Source organism: Wyeomyia smithii, chromosome 3 (assembly GCF_029784165.1).
Source record: "Wyeomyia smithii strain HCP4-BCI-WySm-NY-G18 chromosome 3, ASM2978416v1, whole genome shotgun sequence".
Lineage (NCBI taxonomy): Eukaryota > Metazoa > Arthropoda > Insecta > Diptera > Culicidae > Wyeomyia > Wyeomyia smithii.
This window is the reverse complement of record NC_073696.1, coordinates 133,358,672-133,378,808: the sequence shown is the minus strand read 5'-3', so window position 1 is coordinate 133,378,808 and position 20,137 is coordinate 133,358,672. Positions and strand designations below refer to the sequence as shown.

The 20,137-nt window shown below is 38.4% G+C and overlaps 1 long non-coding RNA gene across 1 annotated transcript in view; it reads right to left on the bottom strand.

Annotated features, from left to right (window-relative positions):
• The window catches only part of LOC129731188 (uncharacterized), a 42,567-nt gene that overhangs the window by 8,388 nt on the left and 14,042 nt on the right, over positions 1-20,137 (bottom strand). The window lies entirely within an intron of this gene.

Sequence of the window (20,137 nt, the reverse complement as noted above, 5' to 3'; positions counted from 1 at the left end):
GTGGTTATACTGGAGCGAACAATAAATACTGACGCGCGTCAAAACAGATCCCGAACTGTTCCGACGCAGTTCACGCCAGTATAACCACGGCCTAAGTATGAATCGATGAGCATGAAAATTATTTTTATTCATAACTAGCTGACCCGGCAAACTTCGTCCCGCCCATTTTTGTGTTTAATTACATAATTTTAAACATTCCAAATTCATCGATTCCATGCGATTTGCTTATAGTCTGCAAATGCACGACTAATCGGTTATAGGATATGATCAATGGACAAATCGTTTGAAATGATTGGTTTTATCGGAATGACAACATCCTCGTCTTTTAGATTTTGTACATACCCGTATTGGGTGGTATTCAGTCTTAGAATTCAAAATGGTGTCCAGGGTCAGGCTGCTTCCCAGAAGTTGCCATCTTACAATTGTTTGAGGTCAATTTTTAACTCCTTGCATCATTTTGGTTCCAGGGATACTCATGGGTAGTATTTGGTCACTTTAGGCTGTTTTTCAGAAACCGGAAGCCGCCATTATGGATTTCAAAATGGCAGTGGAAAACAATTTCGGGCCCCTGAGCGTCATTCTGGTCTAAGAAACATCCATATTAGGTGTTATGTGGTCATTTTCGGCTATTTTTCAGAAACCAGAAGTTGCCATCTTAAAACTCATAATGGTGTCTGAGGTCAATTTTTAGTTCCTTGCATCATTCTGGTTGCAGGGAAACTCATATTAGGTGGTATTTGGTAACTTCAGGCTATTTTCCAGAAAACGAAAGTCGTCATCTTGGACTTCAAAATGCCATTTGAAATCAATTTCTGACCTCTAAGCGTCATTCTGGTTCCGGAAACAATCATATTGAATGGTATTTGGTCATTATCGGCTGTTTTCCAGACACCGGAAGTAGCCATCGTCGAAGTCAAAATGATGTCTGGTCGATTTTCAGTTTCCGTGCATTATTCTGGTTCCGGAGATACTCATTTTGGATGGAAATCGGCCATTTTTGGCTTTTTTCCAGGAGCCGGAAGTTGACATCTTACAATTAAAAATGTTGTCTGAGACCGATTCATGGCATCAGCGCATCATTACGATTCCGAAAATACCCATATTGGGTGGTATTTGGTCATTTTCCGCAGTTTTTCAAAAACCGGTAGTCACCATCTTGGATTCCAAAGAGGCATTGGAAGACATTTTCTGGTCCTCGAGCGTCATTCTGGTTAAAGAAACACCCATATTGGATGGTATTTGGTCATTTCCGGCTGTTTTCCAGACACCGGAAGTAGCCAACTCGGATTCAAAATGGTATTTGGAGACATTTTCCGGAAAAAAAACCGGAAGTTTTCATCTTAAATTTAACAATGGCGTCTGGAGTCGAGTTTTGGCTTCTGTGCATCGACCCGATCATTTTAGGCTGTTTTTCGGGAAACCTGTTTGAAATATCTGTTTAGTTTGTATGAACCATAGAAATTTGTGTTAGTTTGCATAAGAGCTCTCCCATCAAGAAGTGGAGGGGGCGTGTCGAACCACCATTTAAATATTTTTTGCTTCCAAAAACTTCCACATGCCACATTTGGTTCCATTTACTTGATTATTTCTCGAGATGTGCAGAAATTTTTGTTTCATTGGTATGGAACCCCTGCATTCCAGAATAAGGAGGGGTGTCGAAACATTATGGACAAGTTTGTTACCCCTAAAAATATTCGCCTGCCAAAATTGGTTCAATTTATTTGGTTAGTTTCCGAGATGTGCAGAAATTTGTGTTTCATTTGTTTCGAACCCCTCCCTTACAGAAGAGGGAGGGGTGTCGAACCATTATGGACATATTTGTCACCTCTAAAAACATTCACATGCCTAATTTGGTTCCATTTACTTGGTTAGTTCTTGAGATGTTCAGAAATTTTTGTTTCATTTACATGAAACCCCTCCCTTAAACAAAGGGGAGATCGACCTGCCAAATTTGGTTCCATTTGCTGGGTTAGTTTTTGAGATGTGCAGAAATTTGTATTTCATTTGTATGGAACCCCTCCTTTCCAGAAGAGGAAAGGGTGTCGAACCAATGTGGGCATATTTGTTACTACTAAAAACATCCACATGCCAAATTTGGTTCCATTTACTTGGTTAGTTTTCGAGATGTGCATAAATTTGTGTTTCATTTGTATGGGACCCCTCCCTTCATTTGTATGAGACCCCTTCCTTCCAGAAGAGAGAGGGGTCTCGATCTATCTTAGTCACCTTTCTCGGCCCCTGAAACCCCCATATAAAAAATTTCACGCTGATCGGTTCAGTAGTTTCGAATCCTATATGGATCAGACGGACAGACAGACAGAGCTGCATTTTTATATGTTTAGATAGGGTATCGAACGTCTCCGTCAGTGGTTTTCTTCGGCAGTTTTTCTGCAGCAATCTGATGCAAAAGAGGGCCGAAGAAAACCACTGACGAAGACGTCCGATACTCTAAATAGACTAATGTATCTTCTGTTATATATAAAATAAAGTTACATATGTGCGACCGTCCATAACTTTACAACGGAGCGTCTGACTTGAGCTGGCTTTGTTTTGTTGTGTTCGTCTTTGTCCAAGGCAAATTGTTACGGCGAGAAAGCTAGGAAAATTCAAAGGAAAATGGTAAAATACACGAAAATAGAATTTCCATACAAAGATGAAATGAGATCGCAGAAGGCGCAATGAACAACAATAGGTAATATGACAGCAATTTAAAACAGTTGACTCTCGACAGTTATTTTGAAATCATCTTTTGAAAGCTACCACCGAAAATAAAATACAAATAGAGGTACGCTCGACTGGTGGCTACCATCACGGTAATCGGTTGAACTATCTAAACATATAAAAATGCAGCTCTGTGTCTGTCTGATCTATATAGGCTTGGAAACCATAGAACCGATCGGTGTGAAATTTTGTATATAGTGGTTTTGGAGACCGAGAAAGGTGAAAAGATAATTCGAGACCCCTCTCTTTACTGGAAGGAGCCGTCTCATACAAATGAAAAACAAATTTTCGCACATCTCGAAAACTGACCAAGCAAATGGAACCAAATTTGGCATATAGATGTCTTTAGGGGTAACAAATATGTCCTTATTGGATTAACACCCCTCCCTCTTCTGGAAGGGAGGAGTTTCATACAAATGAAACACAAATTTCTGCACGTCTCGAGAACTAACCAAGTATATAGAATCGAATTCGGCAGGTGAATATTTCAAGGGGTAACAAGCCCATAATGGTGTAAAACCCTTCCTTCTTCTGGAAGGGTGGGGTTTCCTACAAAAGAAACTCAGTTTTTTTCACAACTCCAGAACTAATCGTGTAAATTGAACCAAATTTAGCATGTGGAGGTTTTTGGGGGCAAAAAATATTTTAATGGTGGTGCAACATCCTCCGCCTTCTAGATGGGAGGACTCTAATACAAATCGAACATGAATTTCTTTGGTGGTTTGATACTCCTCCGTACTCTGGAAAGAGAGGCAGGTCTCCCATACAAATTAAACAGATATTTCAACCAGGTTTTCCGGAAAACAGCCTGCAATGATCGGGTCGACGCACAGGAGCCAAAACTTGACTCCAGACGCCATTTGTAAATTTAAGATGGAAACTTCTGCTTTCTAATATGGGTATTTCCGGAATCGTAATGGTGCACTGAAGCCACAAGTCGACCTCAGACAACATTTCCAATTGTGAGATGGCAATTTCCGGTTTTTGGGAAACAGCCGAAAATGACAAAATACCACCTAATATGGGTGTTTCTTTAACCAGATTGACGCCCAGAGGCCAGAAATTTTCCGGTTTTTTTAAACAGCCGAAAAAAACCAAATACCACCCACTTTGAGTTTCTCCAAAATCAGAAGATAAAAATTCACCACAGACACCATTATGAATCGTAAGATGGCGACTTTTGGTTTCTGGAAAACAGCCGAAAATGACTGCATAACACCCAACATGCGTGTTTCTCAAACTAGAATGACGCTCAGGGGCCAGAAATTATCTCCAAATGCCATTTTGATATCCAAGATGGCGACCGGTTCAGAAAAACCGCCGAAAAAGACCGAACATTACTTAATATGGATATTTCCGTAATCGAGATGATGCATAGAAGCCAAGCATTGACCCTGGACACTATTCTGAATTCAAAGATGACCACTTTCAGTTTCTGAAAAACAACAAAATTACTGAATACCACCCAATATGGGTATTTCCAGAATCAGATTGATGCCAGAAAAACAGCTGAAAACGATCGAATACCACTCAATATGGTTATTTTTAGAAAAGAGGTGATGTACAGAAGCCAAAAATCGAGGATGTTGTCATTCCAGTAAAACCAATCATTTCAAACGATTTGCCTTTTGACTTTGATCATATCCAAAGGCCGATTCGGCGTGCATTTGCAGACTGTAAACAAATCGCAAGGAAACAAAGAATTTGAATTGTTTAAAATTAATAAATTGAACACAAAAATGGGCGTTAGAAGTTTGCCGGGTCAGCTAGTTTTCATATAAACAAGATTGTTTTCGGAAGCTACACGGTCAAACGATTATAGCAAACAAATAACACAAATATATCTGAATTATTTATTCACATAAATCTTCACCATGCGAAGGGTGCTTCAGTGGTGCTCAGTAAAAGATTTACCAAAGAAAATTCTGACGTGGGTTTAATTCAGGAACCCTGGGTTAATAATGGAAGAGTACTGGGTTGCTCTCTGCCTAATTGCAATCTTCTATACGATAACAGTGAGCCGAGACCTAGGACAGCAATCCTAGTAAACAAAAAGACTGAGTTTGTCCCAGTTACCGAGTTTATAAGTAGAGACAAAGTTACGATCAGGGTGGAGGTGCCAACGACCCGGGGAAAAACAAAAGTATGCATTGCTTCAGCTTATTTTCCTGGAGATACTGATGGCATTCTTCCTTCGCTGACTGAAAAATTTATAAACTACTGTAAAGAAATGAACGCCCAATTTATAACAGGGTGTGATGCAAATGCCCATCACACACTGTGGGGTAGCTCAGATATCAATAAAAGAGGCAAAAATCTGCTGAACTGCATTTCGTCTAACAATATTGACATATGTTATAGAGGAAAATCGCCTACATATATAAGTTCCAACCGGAAAGAGGTTCTTGATCTCTCGATCTGCAGTGACCTTTTATCAAGAAAGATTGTGAACTGGCACGTTTCTGATGAAGAATCACTGTCGGACCATAAACATATCAGGTTTAATTATAAACCGAACCATTAAACTACAGGAACCCAAGAAAAACCAACTGGGATCTGTATCGATTCTATTTAAAGAACCACAATACAATTGAAGATACATCAATAAAAACTTGCTCACAACTGGATAATGCCTCCGATGAATTCATTGATAAAATGATTTCATCATATCAAGCTAGTTGTCCTGTTCAGCATGGATCATCTAGCAGAGATGTTTCTTGGTGGAATGAGAAACTGGCAGATTTAAGGAAAAATTTAGACAATTGTACAATCGAGCAAAAGTCACTTTAGACTGGGATCACTACAAAAAAGCCCTGACTGCATACAACAGTTAATTGAGGCGTGCCAAAAGACAGGACTGGAGACGGGCCTGCAAAGAGATCAATAACGCTCCAACAGCTGCGCGGCTGCATAAAATTCTTTCAAAAATTATTCAAATGGTATTGGCAATCTTAAAAAAGAGGACGGCAGTTTTACAGTTGATTCCGCTGAAACTCTGAAAGTAATGATGAGAACTCGCTTCCCAAGCAGCAAAATTTGTTTCGATTATGAACTTTGTGCATCACAGCACCAAATTCTTATGCGAAACTATGTTGCAGCTACATCTCAGTTTCTTATACAATGACAAAAAAAGCGCAGGAGGTGGAGCCAATTGCAACATTTTCGTTGTTTCAACACAAGTTTCAAGAATGAAACCGCAATGTGTATGAACTTATGCATGGAATTTGATAACAACATGGTAAATGCTGCATGGTAAAATTTCAGCTACGAAGATGCATCGTAGCAGCAACTAAGGCGCAATAGAAACTACATGGCGTTGTGGTAAGATTGTCAAATGGCAAATGGTCAGAATGGTAAAATATTGTCTATATAGCGATTTATTTTTGATTATTTCCAGGAATTTGATGAGGATTCAACTCCAGTTATCAAATTCTATTCAATTTTCTAAATTTTACTGTTAACGTTATTTGCTGTAGAAACACTTGCAAGTATATGACTCAGTTTCAAATTTTGCTTCCCTTATCATGCCAATGGTCATTATCAGTTTTTAATTTTGCTTCTTCAATTCATAAGCACCTCAGCTCATAATGAAATTCAGAGCAATTTATCTCATTTCGCTTTAGAGACCCACACTTTTTAGACAAGTTCTAGTCCAAGTACCCAAAAGTTACAACGCAGTGAATTACCTCATCTCAAAAACAAACATAAGGCGAACGATCGAGCAAAAGTTGCTGTTATATGGCTTCAGAACACGACAGCAACTTTTAAAAGTATTTTTGTGTGTTTGTTTTGTGTATCTCGCAAGCATCACGTTGGCAACCAATATGCTCCACCCACTAGATCTATTCAGTGAAGGTTAGGTTTTCAAATGCCGTTTACACGTTTCAACAACAAATCCAACCACGCGAAGGACGTTGTTGGTGTAAAGTTTTTTGAAGCAGCGATGCAACTTTAGTTGTTGCTTGTTTTTTTACAATTTCATCGTAGTAACAAAAAATGTTTCTTAAATCCTCGAAATTTTTATTTTATTCAATTTATTTTTTTATTATGTTTCAATTGTTTCTTGGGTTTCCAGGGTCAACACCCATATCCGGTGAAGTGCAAGACTCAGATGAGGCAGGACTTTTGTGGTCAACTAAAGTCTATCCTAAAGCCTGGTAGGGTTGAATGGGCGTTGACTTCTTTTCAACCTTACAAATCTGCTGGAAAACATGAAATCTTCCCGGCACTGCTCCAACAGGGCTCTTATTCCCCAGTTGACTGAACTCTTCAGAGCCAGTGTTACCATGAGTTATATACCAAAAGCCTGGAGAAAGGTTCGAGTTGTCTTTATTCCTAAAGCGGGAAAAGAGACAAAACGACTCCCAAAGCCTTTAGACCCATCAGTCTCTCCTCTGTTCTATTAAAGACAATGGAAAACTTTTTTGACGACTTTATCAAGTCAACAATCTAGGTGAAGTTTCCATTGAGCAAAAACCAATTTGCTTATCAATCGGGTAAATCTACAATAACAGCGCTACAAGCGTTAGTTAACAAAATCGAGAAGTCCTTTCAAGCCAAAAAAAAGCTTTTCTCGATATAGAAGGAGCATTCGATAATGCATCCTATAGCTCAATGCGTTCCGCAATGGAAGCAAGGGGCATGGATAACTGTATTATTGAATGGACAATGGCGATGCTAAGAGTTCGAGAAATTTCTGCTGATCTTGGAGGTGCGCAGCTAAATATTAGATCTAATAAGGAATGTCCTCAGGGAGAAGTACTTTCACCCTTATTGTGGTCCTTAGTTGTAGACGAACTCCTTAAGAGGCTAACAGAACTAGGATATGAAGTAATTGGGTACGCAGACGATGTAGCCATAATAGTTCGTGGGATATTCGATGACACGATATCTAATCGACTACAAACTGCGCTCAAATCTACTTCAAAATGGTGTAGAGAAGAGGGTTTAAATGTTAATCCTTCTAAAACTGTTATAGTAGCTTTTACTAAAAGGGTAAAGCTAAATTTAAAACGGCCTGTTCTAGATGGTGTTCAAATTCAGTTTGCAGAAGAACTTAAATACCTCGGTGTAACTTTGGACGAAAGACTGAATTGGAATTCTCATCTAGACAAGACTATCTCTAAGGGTACAAATGCCCTTTGGGTTTGTAATAGAGCCGTGGGAAAACATGGGGACTACGACCAAAAACAGTCCATTGGATTTGTTCGGCAATTGTTCGTCTGAAGATCACATACGCTTCACCTATATGGTGGCCTAAAATTAACGAGGTAACCGCTCAAGCGAAGCTTGGTAAGCTGCAGGGGCTTGCCTGTATATCAATAACTGGGGCAATGAAAAGTACACCATCAGTTGCTTTGGAAGCACTCCTTTATATGCTACCTTTGCACAAATATGTAAAGCCGCAGGCTGCAAAGAATGCTTTGCTATTAAAACGTTATAATAAGATCTTAGATGATGACCTTGTGGGACACCTAAGGATCCTTAAGGAATTCAGATTGATAAACAATAGAAGGTTGGATGACAACGAATACAAACTATGACATTCCCTTCAAAGTAGTTAAGTCAAGCCGCTATGAATGGGAGTCAGGAGGACCGAGTCTACGTACAGGTTCTGTTGTGTTTTACACCGATGGATCAAAAATGGGTGAAAATACTGGAGCTGGGGTGTTTGGCCCTGGAATCAGTAGAGCTATACCAATGGGCCACAGTCCAACGGTATTTCAAGCAGAAATTCATGCTATTATTGAATGTGTGAATATTTATTTAACAAGAAAATACAGATTTGCGAAAATCTTTATATTTTCTGATAGCTAAGTAGCTTTGCTTTTACATGTAAATCGAGGCCAGTGTGGGAATGCCTTCTTTCTTTAAGACAATTGGCCAGTAGGAACGAAGTTACTCTATACTGAGTGCCCGGCCATTGCGGCATTGAAGAAAATGAAAAAGCCGACAGCCTAGCAAGAGAAGGCTCAGCATCAAATTTTATTGTTCCGGAACCATTCTGTGGAGTCCCAGAATGCGCTCTAAGGACTGAATTTAGAGCTTTGGAAATGTCCACGGTAGAATCAAGCTGGAACGCCACGGATACATCCAGACAAGCTAGAAGATTATCACACCGAGTGCTGTGAAAGCTCGGAAAACGGAATAAAAAAGATCTTCGGGTACTGTTGACCGGTCACTGCCCGAGTAGGTTTTCTCCTAAATAAAATTGGAAAAACTCAATCTACAGAATGTCGGTTTTGCCAATTTGAAACCGAAACTGCTGAACATTTACTCTGCAACTGTGGAGCCTTGTTCAATCAAAGGATGTCAATATTTAGAAAAGGGCTACTAGAGCGTATCAATCAAAGGATGTCAATATTTAGAAAAGGGCTACTAGAGTGTATTTCTGTAATTGTGATGATGCACTGAAGCCAAAAATTAACCTAAGATACTATTTTGAATTATAAGATGACACATTCCGGTTGTCCGGTAGGAAACAGTCAGAAATCGACTGCCATCACATGCCTTTTTTAAAATCCGAGATGATGGCTTCCTGTTCCTGAAAACAGCCGAAAATGACCAAATCCCGTAATTGTGACGGTGCATAGCAGTCAAATATCAACCTCAGACACCATTTTGATTTCTGAGACGATGACAACCCAAACTAACCAATTATCATGCAATACGAATATTTTCGGACCCAGAATTAGGCACAGAATCAAAAAATCAACCCTGGACATCATTTTCCCCTAAGGGTACGCAAAAGAAAAATCAGTAATACCGGACAAAGCAATTTTTCTTTATAACACTTCATTTGTTGTTCAATCTTGCCTTTTAAACATGACTGAAGCAATCAAACAAATCATAATTCAATTTGAAACCTAAACTAGACTGCCACAACATGATCTATTACTGCTCTCCCCCAGTCTGCGAGAACATTCCAAGCCAGAGGGTAAAATTGAGTTGCAAAATATCGCCAAGGGGTACGCAGACAAAAAAGGTTGAGACCGCTGCAATAAGGGCATTTCCGTAATCGTGATGATGCAATGACACCAAAAATCAACCTCATATACAATTTTGAATTTTAAGATGGCGACTTCCGGTGTCTGGAATATAGCCGAAAGTGGCCAATTACCACCCGAAATGGATGATGCACAGAAGCCAAAAAACGACCTCAGACACCATTTTGAATTCTTAGACGGCGGCTTCCGGTTTCTGGAAAACAACCAGTTACCACGCCAAACGGATGTTTTCGGAACCAGAATGATGCACAGAAACAAGAAATCGACCCCGGACATCATTTTGGATTCTAAGATGGCGACTTTCGGTTCCTGGAAAACAGCCCAAAAAGACCGATTACAACCCAAAATGGTTACTTTCGAAACCAGGATGACGGGCCAGAAATGAATCCCACATGCTTTTGAAATCCAAGATAGCGACTTCAAAAATGGCCGAATACCAATATGGGTATATCCGGAACCAGAATGACGCCCAGAGACCAGAAATCAACTTAACATGTCATTTTGAATTTAAAAATGACGACTTCCGGTGAGTGGAAAACAGCCGAAAGTGACCAAATATGGTATTTCCGTAATAATGATGATGCACAGATACTAAAAATCCAATTCAGACACCATTTTGAACTCTAGAATTGTGACTTCCGGTTTCTGGGAACCAACCAGAAATGATTGGTATGGTTAGAGGTCAAAAATTGACTTTTAATTAAGAATCGACGTAAAGTATAAAAGCTTAAAGGCAAGAATATTTTCATTCCGAAAAAACCAATCATTTCAAACGATTATTGTTTAAGTTCGAATGTATCCAATGTCTGATTGGTTATGTATTTGCAGACTATAAACAAATCGGATCTTGGCGGTAAACTAGAAGATGGAGTGTAGCGCAAACGCATGAACCACGAGTTGTACCAGGTATACAAACATGCTGATATAGTGAAGGTAATACAGCGGGGCAAGCTTCAGTGGGCTGGACATGTAGCCAGAATGCCTGACGAGAGAGCCGCCAAAACTATCTTCAGTAGAGATACAGGAAGAGGCCGTCGATTCCGTGGAAGGTCTCACACGCGGTGGAAGAAGATGCATGATCTGCTGGTGTACGAGGAGACCGGAGAACGGCTGCCCAAGACAGAAGCTGGACATCTCTAATTCGTTCAGCCCTAGATCGGTTAACGGTCCGTTAGCCAACAAAGTAAGTAAGTAAACAAATCGTAAGTTAAATCTTTGGATGCAGGGGAATTAAATTTCGAGTGTTTGAAATCATTTAAATAAAAAAAGAGATGGGCGGAACGAATCTATATGATATCTATAGATATTATTTTGCTTTGTGAAATATACTAAAACCGTGCCGGAACCGTTTTCGTAGAACCACCGTTTTAGCTCAGTTTTTGTCCGATTTAAGAGCTGTTTTTTTTTTCAAAAGATGGGTAAAAAGATGCTAATATGTGGACAAACTCTTAGAATTTTGATATTTGGCCTCAAAACAAAATGGCGTCGAAAAAACCACAAAAATTACCGGTTTCTCAAAAATTCAAAATGGCACCATTGTTGCCCCTTAAGTTGAAATATGTTCAAACTCGGGGAAATTCAGTTTTGCATAAAAATACATGTATATAGAGCATTGATGGTAATGCACTAATTCTAAAAATCTTTTATTGTGTAAAAAAATCTCAGAAATCGATTGGTAGGTGTTTGATCCACGTAAAATGGCAGCAACATGTCAATTTAGCCCCAATTTTCCTACAATACTGAAATAGTGTTATCCTAAGAGGGAGAAACGAATACTACACTCAAAACAGAGAACACGGACATGCGTCGTTTTTTGATAGCGTGTAGCAATCTTCTTGCTGTAACACATGCATGACTCAAACGATGTTTTTATTAACATCAGGAATACTGAATGTGCAAATTTGTCTGTAAAACACAGATTTTTCAAGTCTGCGTTTTTTTTTCAATTTGCCGTTTTATAAACGTCTCTTCAGAGTTTTGAGTTTGAATATATTTGCGCAGACATTCTGAAAATGTGTTCGAGAGCGTAACCTGTGAGGCAGGTTTTTCACGGTTTCATGCAGTTTCAAAAATGTTACAATCCTACATCTCACTATTTTGTGAAACGAGAATCAACATTCAGCCGTGATGAATTGTGTTCGAAATAGTAACCAAAGCCTTAAATCCAGAAAAAAACGCAAGTTTATTAATCAAGGTTCGCTAACATGATTATCACTTAAAGCTTATGTAATTTATGATTTTACGTAAAAATAAACCAAAATATTTTGTAAAACGACAATGAATACAAAAACTGTTTGCGATGAATATTTTTTCAAGCAACGCGAAACCGTTCAGTTATAACAATACTCTACAAAAAAAACGCTTTTTTTCTCTTGGTTCAAATTGACAGTCAGTAACAGCTCATTCTGATTCATTTTGACACTCACACAGCTTCACATTTGTTTCTCGCTCCCAGGTGTTATCCATTGGCGTAACTACAGAGGGGCTAGGAGGGGGATTTCTGTAGCCCTTCCTAGAGTTGATCATACCATTACTAATTTTGCTTCACAAAATTGTACAGTTGGCGCTAAATGACTGAGAATTTCTAAATAATAATAATTTCTTTCATCGGTCACAACAAAATAGTTGTGAATCTACTTCAACTAGGAAACAATTTCATGAAAATAATGACGTGATTGGATACGTATTAACTCTTTTTTGTCCTAAGTGATATCCATAAATTACGTAACGCAAAAACTCAATTTTGGGACCCGCATCCCCCCATTATAACAAAACGTAACGCCAACACCAACACCAACCCCCCCTAATTTGCTTGATAAAAATGCTCGTTTTTGGAAAGTCTCTCCAGAGTTTTTGTGTTTGTACACAGCAAAGTGAGCTATGCTCTGTCTCATGTAGAAAGAATTAACCAATACACAATGGTCGGAAAATTAAGATTCTCGGCCAAAATTAATTTTTTGGTGTCAAATTGTAAATTTTCTTCTGTAGATGATTTTGTCACTTGAAAAAAGTGTTGGGCTGTCCATAAACGACGTGAATTGAGACAGATCTTATTATTTGACGATAAATTTCTCTTGGTGTGAATACGACTGTGGAGCCGTATGGCATCACCTGACATCTGAACTTTGATTGTAGTTTACCAATTATACTTGCAGTTTTGAACAACGAAACTATTCAATACGGTTAGAGAAACGATCGATCTACAATATGCAATACAGTTTGTGTCAATTGTGCATGTAGTTGCTGAGTGATACGGGTCTTCAAGGTCATTTTTCGAGTTAAAATCTGATTTCTCTCCGCCGGGAACGGGTTAATGTGAAGCAATATCAGCTGTCGAAATTCCGTTCGATAAAAAGGGAGAAATTTCTTGACCCCCTTTCGTTTCAACTGCATACCCAGCTTAAGAAAACAAAACAACACTTTTTCCCATTTTGGACACCCCTAGTTTTAGAGTTGAGTTTTGTGCGCTCACCGATAGTGTTTGTTGTTCGTTTGAAAGTTTCGGTCCGGAAAACGTATGAAAATGGGAAAAGCGTCAACAACATCCTAGGAGTACACCGAACTGGACATTACCCAGTATAACCAGGCGATTCAAAACTGTGTTCCAATTAAGGCGGCATGTGAACGGTTCAACATTTCTCGTTCCAAAATAGAGTTCCGGCGGAGAGTTAGATGGTCCGGGAAAGCACGGAAAGTACCACCAACAAGAACAATCGGCACTAGTTCAGTATCTGTGTTTGGCACTGAAGGGCTTCCTCATCACCAAAGAGTGTTTGGTTTTGACAGTTCGGACATTTTTAGCAGAGCATCCTCATAATGGAAATATCCAAAAGAAGACACCGGTAAGACACATGGTTTTGTTTGTTCAACCCTTTCCCGGCGGGTGGTGTCATATGGCATCACCTGACATTCAAATTTTGATTGAAAATTTGCACGATGAAACTGTTCTGTATGGTTTGAGAACAGATTGATCATCAATATGCAATACAGTATGTGTCAATTGTGCATAAAGTTGATGAGTAATAAGAGTTTGAAGTTAATTTTTTGAGGTAAAAACTGATTTCTTTCTGCCGGGAATGGGTTAATAATATTTATACCTTGATTACTCAAAGAAAGAGAAAATTCGAAAGTCTGAGGAAAAGCGTGACCAATGAACAAAACGAGCAAAAGAAAAAAAGATTGAAATGATTAGAAAGACTATAGCGGCTGGAACCATCAATAGATAAAGTTTGGTGCCCTGGACATGAAAATATTCAGCAGTGAAACTTGACTGTAGTGGTGCTTACGATACTTTGCTATCACGACGCAGTGCAGTACATTACGAAACAAAAGGTAACCTTAAGTAATTTAAGTTGGTACAGTCAGGTTTTTTTACGCGGGGAATACGTTCCTCGTAAAAAAACCGCGGTAATTCGAAAATCCACGTAAAAAACCGCGCTAATTCAAAAATCCGCATCAAAAAAAGCGGGTTAATCCAAAAATCCGCTAAAAAAAAGTAGGAGGTTGTATCCAAGACACGATCGTATAACCGACGTATTAAGGTATTAAGACTCTACTCTGAAAAGTTGAAAAATAATGAATTTGAATTGGATGTTTAGGGAAAGGTGAAGTGTTCGGGCATTTCAACTATTGATTAAGGTGTATTTGAAGATGTATTTTGTGTACCGTGGGTGCAAATATAGTCAGTATTACGCTATTGGCAGTGTTTTTCAACTGGTGGTACGTTTTTCTCAGCATCTACCAAACCGATTTGGCTAAAATTTTACAAGCAGCTGTAAAAAAATTCCAGCCAAATCGGCGCAGTAGATGCTGAGAAAAACGTACCACCAGTTGAAAAACATGGTTTCGGGAGAAACGATGCGTAATACTCACTATATTTGTATCCAACACATGCAAATTATATCTCCAAATATACTTTAAGGGGTTATATACCTTTTAAGTTTTCAAAAAACCGAAAAAAATTTTATTGCATTATCTTCAAACGCAACATCTTGAGAACATTTTCACAAATTTTCATAAAGATCTGAGCAATAGGAAGAAAGTTAGAGCGATTCGCAGCGCGCCTCGCCACGACCGCATAAGCTAAACTTGAAACTTTACACGCGATTATCTCGGAATAGTGTTTCCAAAAAATGACTTTGCCGTGATCCTGATTGCGGAGAAACTACTGAACTGATTTCCTTCATCTTTTTTTTAAATTTTCATTATTGAATTCGCCGGTCCTTGAACGATCGCTTTTTGAAACATACAGTTACATTTTGCCGAAAAAAAAATTTTAATGCAATTTTAAGCGCTCAAAACGTGCATTTTTTGGGAAAAACGTTCCGGTTTGCACTGAAAACAAAATACTCATAAAAGCGATCGTTCAAGGACCCGGCACACTTCTAAACTAATGAAATAGTATGAATTTTTTGATTTCGGTTGAGCCGCTGAGTCTCTATCAGGATCACCGCAAGCCTCTGCAAAAAATAGCGTTTCGGGGAAACGGCCATTACTCCAGTAATAATTGGTGTATCTCAAACTCAAACGTATTTTGTTGTTGTTGATAAACTGTACTTTCAGAAAAATATCCCTTTGATGCAATGAAAATGGTGCTATCCATTAAAAAATAGATTCAAACTTCCCTCATTTTTCTCGACGAAACATCCGAAAAAAAATACGGATTTTGACGTAGAACTGCGTTCTTCTTTAGCCTACCACATAGGGATGTAAATAGGAAAACTATTAACGAAAAGGGGACGAAATATGTCCCTTTTTAAATGCTTAAAAATCGGTTTGTTTTCAACCGATTTCCTTCATTTTTGCAGCAATTGTTTGGAAAATTATGCACGCATCCACCCGAATGTAGAAAATTGTTGATTGATTATGCAAACTATTGTACTATTGATGATTGTCAAGCCTTGTTTAAACGAAAATTACGTCCTCTGATTGGTCACTCGCTGCCTTTCCCTTGAAAAGGTCGACAGAATAGTACAACTAGTTAGCTGCAGTAGCGGGTTGCGCCGGTACAAAAATCACAGTACACAGCAGCAGCGAGGTAGCACCAAACGTCTCGATTTGCCAGTTAAGGGCTTCGGCCTTCTGCCCGCAATGAAGTTTTGCTTTATCTTGGCATATATGAAGTCGATTCAATCAATCAACATGGAGAGAATTCCGTCGTCTCGCAGCTGCTTAGTTGCAACATGATGCAACACGCAACAGCGAGCAAACGAAATCGCTTGATGGTTACAAACCGCAACACGATACGGGTTAAAATAGTTGCGCGTGTGAGAGCACCATCGGTGTTTATTCGCTGTGTACAAAAATCAATAAAACTGAACAAATCACTTGCCCGGTGGTTGGTCACCATATCTCAGAAGCAGCGCAGTTCTTCTCGCTTCTCAGCGGGTGTCGTCAGACTGCCGTTATTGCCCCACTACTGAGGCAGCCTAAAGAGCCATTTCCACTGCTTCCGTTCCGGGACCGGGCCGTGGCTGTTCCGTGTGTCGTCTGGGCTTGTTTGAGATTGATTGCATGCGTTCTTATGAACGCATTCACACCGACGCGCCGTGCCCAGACCGGGGCAGCGCTGAGTAGCCGTCGTGCTGCCGCCATGCGAGACAAAAAATAACGTTGCCGACGATCAGTGCGTCTTGGACTGTCCTACAGGTAGGGACGTTGCGATACCATTAAACATCGATACTTAGAATCGATACTTGTATCAAGAGATGGTATTGATATTCTAAGGCTAAGGTATCGATACCTACATGTATCGTTGTGCGATACCAGTTCATTGAAAATAAAAATCATAATTCTTTTCTAATGTATACTTCTCAAGATGAAAACATTCATTTTCATTCATTTCATTTACTGAACCTAGAAAAACTAGCTTCTTCAGATACCGAAGGCCATTTACGCTTTTTTTATAAGCTCCCGTTTTCGAAAAAAGCGGCTCGCAAGGCTCGATAAATTAGACTTTCGGATCACCGTTGAAGAGGATCGTTCCCGTAGGTTAATCTACAGAAATTTCTCTTGAATTAGCATCGCTGATGAGATGACATGCATGCATGCGATGCAACAAATTTTTCGATACTGAGCGGTGTGTATCGATATTGATGAAGTATCGTCGGTAAAACATCGATACCAGATACTCAAGTATCGGAAGTAGAAGGATCGATTCTGTGTTAGTATCGATGGTATCGAAACGTCTCTACCTACAGGTCAGACGTGTTTTCGGTTGCTTGTGGACTGCTCTTTGACTGCCTATAGCTTCAAAGTTTGTGTTTTGTCAGTGTTTTTTTAAAGACTACCTGAAAGTTATTTCCCATCAGTCTTTCTCAAGACTACTTATTTTAGAATTTTACATTTGTTTTAACTTTTTTCGCATCACCTGAAATGGCAGGACGAAAAAAGAAACCACGCATCACTGCGGGGAGGAAAAGAGAGGCATCTCTTTCTGACACTTCGAGAGTCTGTAGTGACAATCCTTTTGATATTTTGCCTGAGCAAGAAGCTGGTGAAATGAAGTAATTAGTAATGAAACTTTACAAAATGTAAAATATTTAAAAAAGGAGAAAGTTCCACCTATTGTGGTAACTATTTCTTCTGAATTTAATATTTTCAAAAAGGAACTTTCAACGTTTGATTCTGACGTTAAAGTTACCTATCAAATTGGTCGTAGAGGCGAATGCCGCTTATTAGCCGACTCTATAAAGGGTCGTAATCGTCTTATTCAGTATTTAACTGAAAAGATGTATAATTTTTTTACATATGATACGAAGAGCGCCAAGATGTTCAAGGTCGTATTGAAAGGTCTCACCAACGATCAAACCGTTGATGAGATCAAACTTACTTTAACAGAATTACTTGGCATAGCCCCTACCCAAGTAATTCTAATGAAACAAAAATCACGAGGCGAAAACAGTCAGCGCACTGGAATTTCCCTTGTTAATTATTTAATTCATTTTAACCGCAGTGAGGTTAATAACTTAATTTTTTTTTGAAAAAGCACATGCTTTATATAACGTGCGTGTAAAGTGGGAAGTTTATAGGAAGTTTGGCGGAGGTGAAAAGCATATCACCCAATGCCATATTTGCCAACGTTATGGCCATGGTTCAAAGTTTTGTAACATGGACCAAAAATGCCTCATTTGTGGAGACTCTTCTCACAAAAAGGACACATGTCCTGTGAAAGAGAGTAAAAATTTTCGCTGTGTGATTTGTAACGGCAACCATATGTCAAATTTTTACCAATGCCCAGTCTGTTTAGCAATTGTTAAGGCAAGGCAAGGTAAACAAATATCAATTTCCCAATCAAAACAAACTTCAAAACCAAATTATCCAAGCGTACCAATAACGCCCACTTCTTCTACCCCTCTGTATACTCTGTATATGCACAGGTTACAGGTAGTTCGAACATTCTACCGCCAAATGTTGGTAGTTCTAAAATGACCGCTAATATGGGTAAGCAAAACACGCTAGAAAATAATTGTACACCTATTACCCCAGCTAATATTGCTACCGAAAATATTTTTTCTAATGTCAACTGCCTGGGCCTATTACGGCAGGTAAACTTTCTTTTCTGCAACAGGCAATGTTCGATCTCATGAAAGCCATGTTGCAGGCAAAATCAATGTTTGAAGCCATTCAAATAGGTACAAATTTTACAATTAAAATTGTTTCTAATTTAAAATTAAGCAACGATTTTAAATAAACCGATCAAAATTTTAAATTGGAATGCTCGCTCATTGAAGGCCAATGAGAATGAGCTCTTTAATTTTTTAACAGTAAATAATGTGCATATTGCAATCATTACTGAAACATTTTTGAAACCTAACATAAAATTAAAATATGATCCCAATTACGTGGTTCATAGATATGATAGGATTCAGGGTTCCGGCGGTGGAGTTGCAATTGTTATTCATCGCCGAATCAAACATCGTGCTCTTCCCCATCTTGAGACGAAAGTTATTGAAACTTTGGGAATTGAAGTTCAAACTGAACTTGGGATTTTATTTATTACCGCAGCATATTTACCATTTCAATGCACACGCGAGCACAAACATTATTTTAAAGGTGATTTACAAAAACTCACCAGAAATCGTTCAAAATTTTTTATAATCGGCGATTTTAACGCAAAACATCGTTCATGGAATAATTCTCAAAGTAATTCCAATGGCAAAATTTTATTCAATGATTGTTCTTCAGGATACTATTCTATTTTGTCTCCGAATAGTCCTACATGCTTTTCTTCTGTAAGAAACCCATCAACAATTGATTTGGTGCTAACAGATCAAAGTCATGTATGTAGTGGTTTGATCACACATGCTGACCATCTTCCAATAACTTTTTCTTTATCACATGAACCAGTTTTAAACCCTATGAGCTCTATTTTTAATTATAACAAGGCTAATTGGGAAAGATACAAAACTCATATTGAGAGAATTTTCAATAATGAGCTTCATTTGCAAAACGAAGTGAATATTGATTCCGCTTTGGAAGCATTAAAATGTGCAATTGTTGATGCCAGGAATTATTCTGTTCCAAAGGCTCAAGTGAAATTTGATTCACCAATATTTGACGAAAATCTTCAACTTCTAATTCGTTTTAAAAATGTCCGCAGACGTCAATATCAACGTTCTCATGACCCTGTTTCTAAAACTATTTATAAAGGTTTACAGAAAGAGATTAAACATAGATTTACTCTTCTGAGAAATCAAAATTTTGAGACTAGAGTTGAAAAATTGAAACCATATTCAAAACCTTTTTGGAAGCTGTCGAAGATTCTTAAGAAACCTTCAAAGCCTATTCCAGTTTTAAAAGATGGTGAACGTTTTCTTGTATCCAATGAACAAAAGGCTCAAAGACTTGCTCAGCAGTTTGAGAGTGTTCATAACTCAAATTTGAATTTTGTGAGTCCAATTGAAAATGAAGTCACACGTCAATTTGATTTAATTTCTTCCCAGAATTTTTTACCTGTAGAAATAATTGAAACTAACTTGAATAAGATTAAATCAATTATTAAAAACTTCAAAAATATGAAAGCACCTGGTGACGATGGAAACTTCAATATACTAATCAAACATCTCCCTGAGAGCACAATGGAATTTTTAGTGAAAATTTTCAATTGCTGCTTCAAAATTGCATATTTTCCCAAATTATTGAAAAATGCAAAAATTACTCCAATTTTAAAACCGGATAAGAATCCAGCTGAAGTTTCAAGTTATCGACCAATCAGTTTGCTTTCTTCAATAAGTAAACTGTTTGAGAGAATTATTCTTAACAGAATGATGTCACACATCAACGAAAATTCAATTTTTGCAAATGAACAGTTTGGATTTCGTTATGGGCATTCCACAACTCATCAATTGCTCAGAGTTACTAATATGATACGAGCTAACAAATCTGAAGGTTATTCCACTGGAGCTGCT